Raw genomic sequence first — 7,879 nt, 5'->3', positions numbered from 1 at the left:
CTCTCTCTCTCTCTCTCTCTCTCTCTCTCTCTCTCTCTCTCTCTCTCACACACACACACACACACACACACACACACACACACGCACGCGCAGAAGGCCAGGCCAGCTCTCTCTGGGTTACTGCAGAACACTGAAGTGTTAACAGATTCATTTTCTCTTTTCGGCTGTGTTGGGTCTTTGTTGCTGTGCGCGGGCTTTCTCTAGTTGCGGCAAGCAGGGGTTACTCTTTGCTGTGGTGCACGGGCTTCTCATTGTGGTGGCTTGTCTTGTTGCGGAGTATGGGCTCTAGGCATGTGGGCTTCAGTAGTTGCACCACGTGGGCTCAGTAGTTGTGGCTCGCAAGCCCTAGAGTACAGGCTCAGTAGTTGTGGCGCACGGGCTTAGCTGCTCCACAGCATGTGGGATCTTCCCGGACCAAGCTCAAACCCGTGTCCCCTGCATTGGCAGGCGGATTCTTAACCACTGCACCACCAAGGAAGTCCCAAGGTTCATTTTCTTCTGTTCCACTGCATATACACTTGTATACACTTGACATTCAGTATCTACCCATTGATTGAGAATATTCTACAAATTGAAGAATACATTCATACTACTTTTCCAAAGTTTCATGTACTCGTATCACCATTTGCATGGTTAGTAAATTCAGGGTTTTTCACACAAATATGTTTAACATTCGTTCTTCATGGAAAAAACACACAGCAGGTCTCTGTGGTCTTACCCCCTGTTATGGAACATCTTAGTAACCACCAATCTGCTCGAAACAAATTCAGCTCCTAAATGTGAATCATTGCAACCAGGTAGATAGAAGGAGTTCAGCGAGTCTCCATCAGACCATCTGGCCCCCAGAGGACACTTGGCAATGTCGGAAGACACTTTTGGTTGTCATGACTTGGAGGGGTGTGCTACTGGCAGGCACTAGGTAGAGACCAGGGACGCTGCGAAATATGCTACACTACACAGGACAGCGTGACAAAGAATTACCCACCCCCAAATATTAATAGTACCAGGGCAGAGAAACCCTGCTCTAAAGTAACACCTGCCCAGTTTGGATACCTCTTAGGACACTGCCTGTCAGCAATACAGTAAGTTGAATGACTCCACATGTTTCTCTATGTAACCGACTCACTGAACATACACCATCAACAACAACGGTGGCAAAAACAGTGAAGGCTTATGAGTGGGGTTAATAGGAGGCCTCAGCTTGGCCCCTGGTGAGTCCCAGCTACTCCTAAGGTGTTGGAAACATTCCTTTGACACCCTCCCCCCACCCCGCTCCTGATTTCACCTGCCTTAATTCAAGCATCAGCTAAGTCCTGTGCACTACTTGTCGCCTTCACAATTTCTCTGATATAATCCCTGACTTTTGTAGTCCTAGTGCCCCAGATATCTCTAACTTAGGCCCGTCAGTATCTGTTGAAACCTCCGACAATTTCCAAGTGGCCTCTTCTCTCAGAATTCCACCCTGTCCATCACTCATACTTGGCTAGCTCAACAAATAAGACGTGGTGCCTAAATGAGTGAAACTCTAAGCTCAGTCCACAAGGTGCAGGCCTCCCAGGAGTGCATAAGGAGGCAACAAGAGAACGGATATAAAACGCCCGGCGCAGTCCCCCTGAGCGCCCGACAAATACCAGCTAGCGTGGCTGTTATCAACGGACACCAAGCTGACCACATGCTTCCACTGTCTCTGGGAGAACAACACATGGGGCGAATCGGTTTCCTACTGCTGCTGTAACAAACTTCCACAAACCAGGTGGCCTAAAACAACACACATTTATTACCTCACAGTTCTGGAGATCAGAAGTCAAAAATCAGTTTCATTCTGCCAAAATCAAGGTGTCAGCAGGGCCGTGTTCCATCTGCAAGCTCTGGAAAAATACACCTCCTTGGCTCTCGCAGCTTCCAGAAACTGCCTGCATTCCTCAGCTCGTGGCCACATGACTCCAACATCTGACTCTGCTGGCACATCTTCTTCTCTGACTCTGACCCTCCTGCTGCCCTCTTGTAAGGATTCTTCTGATGACACTGAGCCCACCCAGATAATCCAGGATGATCACCTCATTTCAAGATTCTTAACTTAATCCCACCTACAAATGCCATTTGTGTTGGAAGGTAACTTATTAACAGGTTTAGGAGACTAGGACATGGCCATCTTTGGAGGGCCATTATTCTATCGGGGCGGCGGGGGGGGGGGGGGGGGGGTCTGTTAAATACCAAAAAACAGTGAATAAAAGATAAAAGTAACCAGTGGGTATAACACAGTACAAGGGGCACACAGTTACCTAGCCAAGGGAAGGAAGGTCAGGTTAGGTAGTGGATTTGGGCTCAACTCCGGAGTCAGACAGACGCCTCCTCGTTGGCTCTGGGAAGCGAGGTTACTAAGTCAACCCCCTTGGCCTCAGCTCCATCACCTGTCCACCTACAACTCATGCAGCCCCCGTGGGCTTTCAGGGAGAGCATCCACCAAGTGCCTAGAGTGCCTGGCACACGATAAGCACTCCACGTGGTCCTAAGACCCAAGGGATCCCAGCGGGGAGAACAGGAGGCAGGAACAGCACGGTGAGGCCTCAGGGAAGAGGACACGGGCACGTGTGAGCGCCATGGAGGCAGGGACCTGTCTGCTGGTGGTCACCACTGGAGTCCTGAACCCGGAAGCGTGCCTGAGATGGAGAGGCTGTGCAACAGTTACTGAACGAATGAATGGGTGATCGAATGAACAAATGAACAGAGGCGGTATGCTTAAACTGAGTAGGGACTGGGCAGTGGGGTGGCGTACGTGACAGAGCACTGCATCAGGGTGAGAAGACTCAGCTCAAGTCCCTGTCCTTCCCACAGCCGGTGGGGCGCACGCCTTGGCTACAGCCCTCAGATACAAGATGAGGGGTTTGAAGGAAGCAGCCCTAGCTCTTCCAAGAACAAAGCTGGAGGATTCAAGCCACGCGTGGTCTTGCCCGAGCCTGACCTGCCGTACACGAAGACTCGGGGTCAGTCAAACTGAACGGTTCGCTCTCTTATTCCAAACGCACCCAGCACTTCCTCTTCCGCAGCACTTCCCTCACATTCCCCCTTCTCAGCCCCAGCACTGAGAAAGCAGGAGAAACACTCAACCTAGGAGATGATGGACAAGGATAAAGAACCCCCAGGCTCCAGTGAGCCCTGCTCCTTTCTCTGAAGCCATCACCACCTGATAATGGTGCCTGGCGACCATCACTGTCTCCATTTTATGTGTCTCCCATCTCCCAGACAAACTTGGTCTCCATCCACCATCCCAGCACACAGGAGGCCAAGAATCTATAACTATTACTTCATTTTACTGGATTTGAATGGGAATAACTGAACTCAGGAAATTTTAGCTCTGCTTATATGCCATCAGATTAATTTTACTGAATTTACTGTAAAGGCAGCCAATTAGCAAAAGGACCCAGGCTAGAAGCAGCTCACCGGGCTCACCCAGTGACCTTTAACATGTCACTTGACCCAACAGTTTATGCACTAGAACCTACCAGAGGTGAAACACAGTTTCCACTTCCAAAATCAGAGCGAAAGGGAAGAAAAGGAAACTTAGAGATTTCCAAACATCCGGGAGCTATTTTTGGAAATGAATGACTTTTCCATTCACTCCTCTTAAAAAAAAAAAAAAAAAAGAAAAGAAAAGAAAGATATTAGATGGAGAACAAACCAAGAAGTGGTTGTTGATCATCTAAATGGAAGAAGATTCTTACAGAAGCCCACTCCTTATAGCCTGAAAAGCAAGACACTCCCCCATGTATACAGAGACTACCTATAATCTCGAAGAATGAAAAATGGAAAAATCATTATTTGCTTATCAGAAAGTCTATATAATCCCAAAATAGACTCTGCGGGGTAAATATAGTAAACCTCCTATTAATTAACACTGAACAAAGGTTCCAAGAAGGTTGCAATGATGCCATCTGGCCCCGTTATGTGGGGCTCCAACCTGGCAAATTCCGGAACCATGCATTGTTTTCTCCTTAAAGCAACAGCCTGTTCAAAAGACTTTTAATATATCACAGAATTTCTCCATGTGGCACAGGTCAAGCCCCATCTCGTGAACAAATGGATCCCTAAAAGCTTTTGTCATGATATAATCTGGGCCTCCCACCATCATCCTGATCATTTAATACTCTGCTTTGATCTCAAATGTGACACGGTCCACCACTCAGACTGCTCGAGGTTGGCATTTCCAGGAACGTACAACCCCAACTGAGCTATCGGAAACAGAACACTAAGTTTCAACAGATCAGTCCACCTATAGGTTGATATCAATACAACCCTGCAAGAAGCAGACATATACATGTCAAAGGCACTGAATTTTTCCAAAAGAGGCAAAAAAGTTCTTCCCATATTATCCACCTAAATGGTAAATACCTTTTTATAAAGTGGCCATTGAACTCTGAGTTGATGTATGTGGAACACATAAGTGTCACTAATGTAAACCACATACAACTCACACACAGAAACTACCAGTCACAAAAATGGTGAATTAACTTTATTTTTAATCTTATTTATTTATTTATTTGGCCACGCCATGCAGCACGTGGGATTCTTAGTTCCCTGACGAGGGATCAAACCCGGCCCCCTACATTGGGAGCGAGGAGTCTTAATCACTGGACCGCCAGGGAAGTTCCAACTTTATATTTTTTAACGAAGTTTTTGGGTATGATTCCCAGAAAACTAACCACTAAAATTATATGCACAGTACTGATCTGCAGACATAGTGAATTAATTTAAACCTAAGGTGGGTTCATACTCCAACTAAAGAAATTCTGTTTTGAAAATATTGAGATTTTTTTTTACACATCTGTAGCCACATCTGTAAAGATGTCTCCTCAAGTTTGCAACCTCTTTGTTGTAACTTGAAAAAGAAAGTACAGCTACAATAATTCACCAACACACCCTGAGCTGGCAAGACCCAATGTTGTTAAATACAACATTGAATGGAATTACTATAAAACTCTAGAAGAGTTTGTTTACAAACCTTGGCCCTCGGTGACCTTGCTTACGGCAGCATATTTTATGCTATTAGGTTTAATAAATTATATAGGAAATGATGTTTTCAGTCGGCAACAATTTTCGCCTAACCGACTACATTCATCTATTCCTCCATAATTTCATTTTCCTTAAAAACCTATTTCTTTGCCTCTCCTGACAGTTCTCCATTTGGAAGCTGTTTGGGGAAAGTCCTCTTTTTTTTTTTTTTTGTGGTACGCCGGTCTCTCACTGTTGTGGCCTCTCCCGTTGTGGAGCACAGGCTCCGGACGCGCAGGCTCAGCGGCCATGGCTCACGGGCCCAGCCGCTCCGCGGCATGTGGGATCCTCCCGGACCGGGGCATGAACCCGTGTCCCCTGCATCGGCAGGCGGACTCCCAACCACTGCGCCACCAGGGAAGCCCGAAAGTCCTCATTTTTTGAATACAGTTTTCCAGTCGTGTGAATCAAATGCAACTCAAAAAGGGTTTAACTGTCAGATGCACATGGAGAAAATGCTGTGCTCTGACACACGGATTTTTCCATATCATAAAAATCATAAAAATCAATTACAACTTTAAAGGATAACCGGTCACCTATAAAAATCAGCAGGGTTCTGTTGTGAAAGAAGAAGAATGACTATTACAGCATTTACACCCCTCTGTAGACTCCACTTAAATGTCTGTGGCTCGCTGAGCATTCCATACATATTTCGGGCAAGGTATTATGGGAGCTGAAGTGCAAGCTGTCCCCTGCTGAATTTTCACTCACTATAAAAACAGTGTCTCATAAACGTGTACACGTTTTTACTTTACACAAAAATGTAAAATGTCCACTTTTGTTCACTCCACCGACAATTTTAGCATTAGAAACAGGGCTTTTTAAAAACCTGTAACATAAGTGATGTATAAAATGTCATTCAATAACACAGATTTCTGGAAAGAGGAACATAGGAAATGTGTATGAAATACATGGAAAGGAAGATTCTACAAGCTGTCTTCTGTGGGGTCTGCTCACCTATGGCCTGGGTTGTACCATTAAAATGGAAACTCTTATATTTACACTTTTCATCATGAATCCACACTCCAATGTAACTACAACTGTTTTATATTACCCTCAAAAAATGAGTCTTTGCCTTTTCTAAGCAAAACAGTATTTTTTAATTGGTTCATTTTCCAGTTGTTTGGATTTTTAACAGACATACAGCATAAAAGGGCACCACATTCCAAGCAGTTCTACCAACTCCAGAACCATCCAAGGCTTGATCAGACAGCTGTGGCTCTAGCCTTTGGTTAAAATTATAATATGATCTCACCTGATTTTCAAAATAACTATGCATCTTTTCAAGCCAATAAACTGTGCTATAATCTCTCTAAGTTTCTGAGTCCAGAAGCTTGCCATGTTCAAAGAGAATGTTAGGGAACCATGATCCTTTTGCCTTTCTTTGTTTTTCCCTATCTGAACCCAGAGAAATCTTCAAACAATAATTTAGCAGCTTCCCTCCCCAAAGGTTTATTTTCAAACGCCAGTGCCATGCAGCGCTGCCTTTCCAGTGCAGGTAGGAGGAAGCAGGAGCCTCTCACCACGCTGGGCCTTTTCAAGTCTCAAAATCACTGGGAAGCTTGCAGTATTTCCTTTCTGACACTCAGGCCCAGTGTGGAAAGAAGTTGCTCCAGATAGGACAAGATACCAGATCATCACTGTAATCCCTTGGTTTAAACAGAATTCCAACTCCACAAAAAAATGCCTCTCCCCAAAAGCTGCTGAACCACTGAAACCAACAGACAATCGAACAAAAGGTTAACGAAGAAGTCATTACATGAACTTAATTAATCGTAATCTGGTGGTGCTTTTAGAAGCATCTGTTTTTCACTCCGTAGGATTTATTTACGTGAATAATAAGACAATTTAATGCTCTACTCGGATCTTGCACAAAAAGGAAACCTAAAATTCAACTCTTGTTTTCCCTTTATTCCAAAAGCATATGGGTCTAATCATAGCCCATTCTGACCGCAGTACACAGGCTTTTTCAATCAGAATTTTAACTCAATTTTTAAGGCGCTAAAGAGTAAGTCACAAGTTTGATGGTTACTCCAAAGAATCGGGAATCCCTGAAGTGTCTCATCTGGCACAGTCTTCGAATGGAAACTAGGTTCAGCCCGCCAGACAAGGAACCCACACCACGAGGCTGGGGCGCACGTTTGTGCTCCAAGATGACAGCTCATCTGGCCACCGCGAGGTCGGGGGCGCCTGTAGGGCCATAGCCGGGTGGCGGTGGGCCGCGGAGGCCCGACAGGGATGGGCGAGACCGCGGAGGAAAAAGGAAGAGAGGGCCATCCGTAAGCCCCTGGAGAGGAAATTCCAGGCGCCCAGCTCCCAGGCGTCGGTCAGCGGGTGCCGTGAGGGAACCAAGTCAGGGTGTCCGCCCCGCGGTGGAGGCCGGGGATTCCGCACTCCTGGGGCTCGAGGCCGGGAGAGGGGGAGCCTCGATCCTCGGCCAGGGGTCCGGGGATGGGGGCGCCCGGATCCTCGCCGGGCGCGGAGGACTCAAGATCTTCGTCCACACCCGGAGGCCTCCCGGGTCCTCGATCCTCTCCCTGGGCCCAAGGTATGGGGCGCCCTAATCCTGGCCGGGGCCCGCGCCCCCCTTACCGGTCGCGGGGATCGATCCACGACGTCTGGCGCGTGTTGTGGTCGATGTAGAAGACGCGGCCGTCGTAGTCGCGCGCCTCCTCCCAGCCGGCGGGGAGCGGCAGCTCGGCGCTCTCCCGGGCCCGTGGGGGTGCCGGCGCGGAGGGCGCGGGGGGCGCGGGGGCCGCGGCGGGGGGCGCGGGCGGCGGCGGCTCCCGCGGGGGCTGCGCGGGCTGAGGCGGCTCCCGCGGGGCCTCGC

At 47.7% G+C, this 7,879-nt stretch overlaps 1 protein-coding gene across 2 annotated transcripts in view; it reads right to left on the bottom strand.

Moving 5' to 3' along the window:
* The window catches only part of WWC3 (WWC family member 3), a 130,927-nt gene extending 123,054 nt beyond the window's left edge, over window positions 1-7,873 (bottom strand). For both annotated transcript variants that reach the window (XM_027096566.1, XM_027096565.1), the window contains exon 1: window positions 7,642-7,873. The gene's annotated coding sequence lies outside the window, so the exon portion shown is untranslated. The remainder of the gene's footprint in view (window positions 1-7,641) is intronic.
* Between the last annotated feature and the right edge of the window lie 6 nt (window positions 7,874-7,879).

Source organism: Aethalodelphis obliquidens, unplaced genomic scaffold (genome assembly GCF_003676395.1).
Source record: "Aethalodelphis obliquidens isolate GAN/ISIS:26980383/991018 unplaced genomic scaffold, ASM367639v1 scaffold104, whole genome shotgun sequence".
NCBI lineage: Eukaryota > Metazoa > Chordata > Mammalia > Artiodactyla > Delphinidae > Aethalodelphis > Aethalodelphis obliquidens.
The sequence above is the reverse complement of the archived record's forward strand: the minus strand, read 5'-3'. Positions and strand labels throughout refer to the sequence as shown.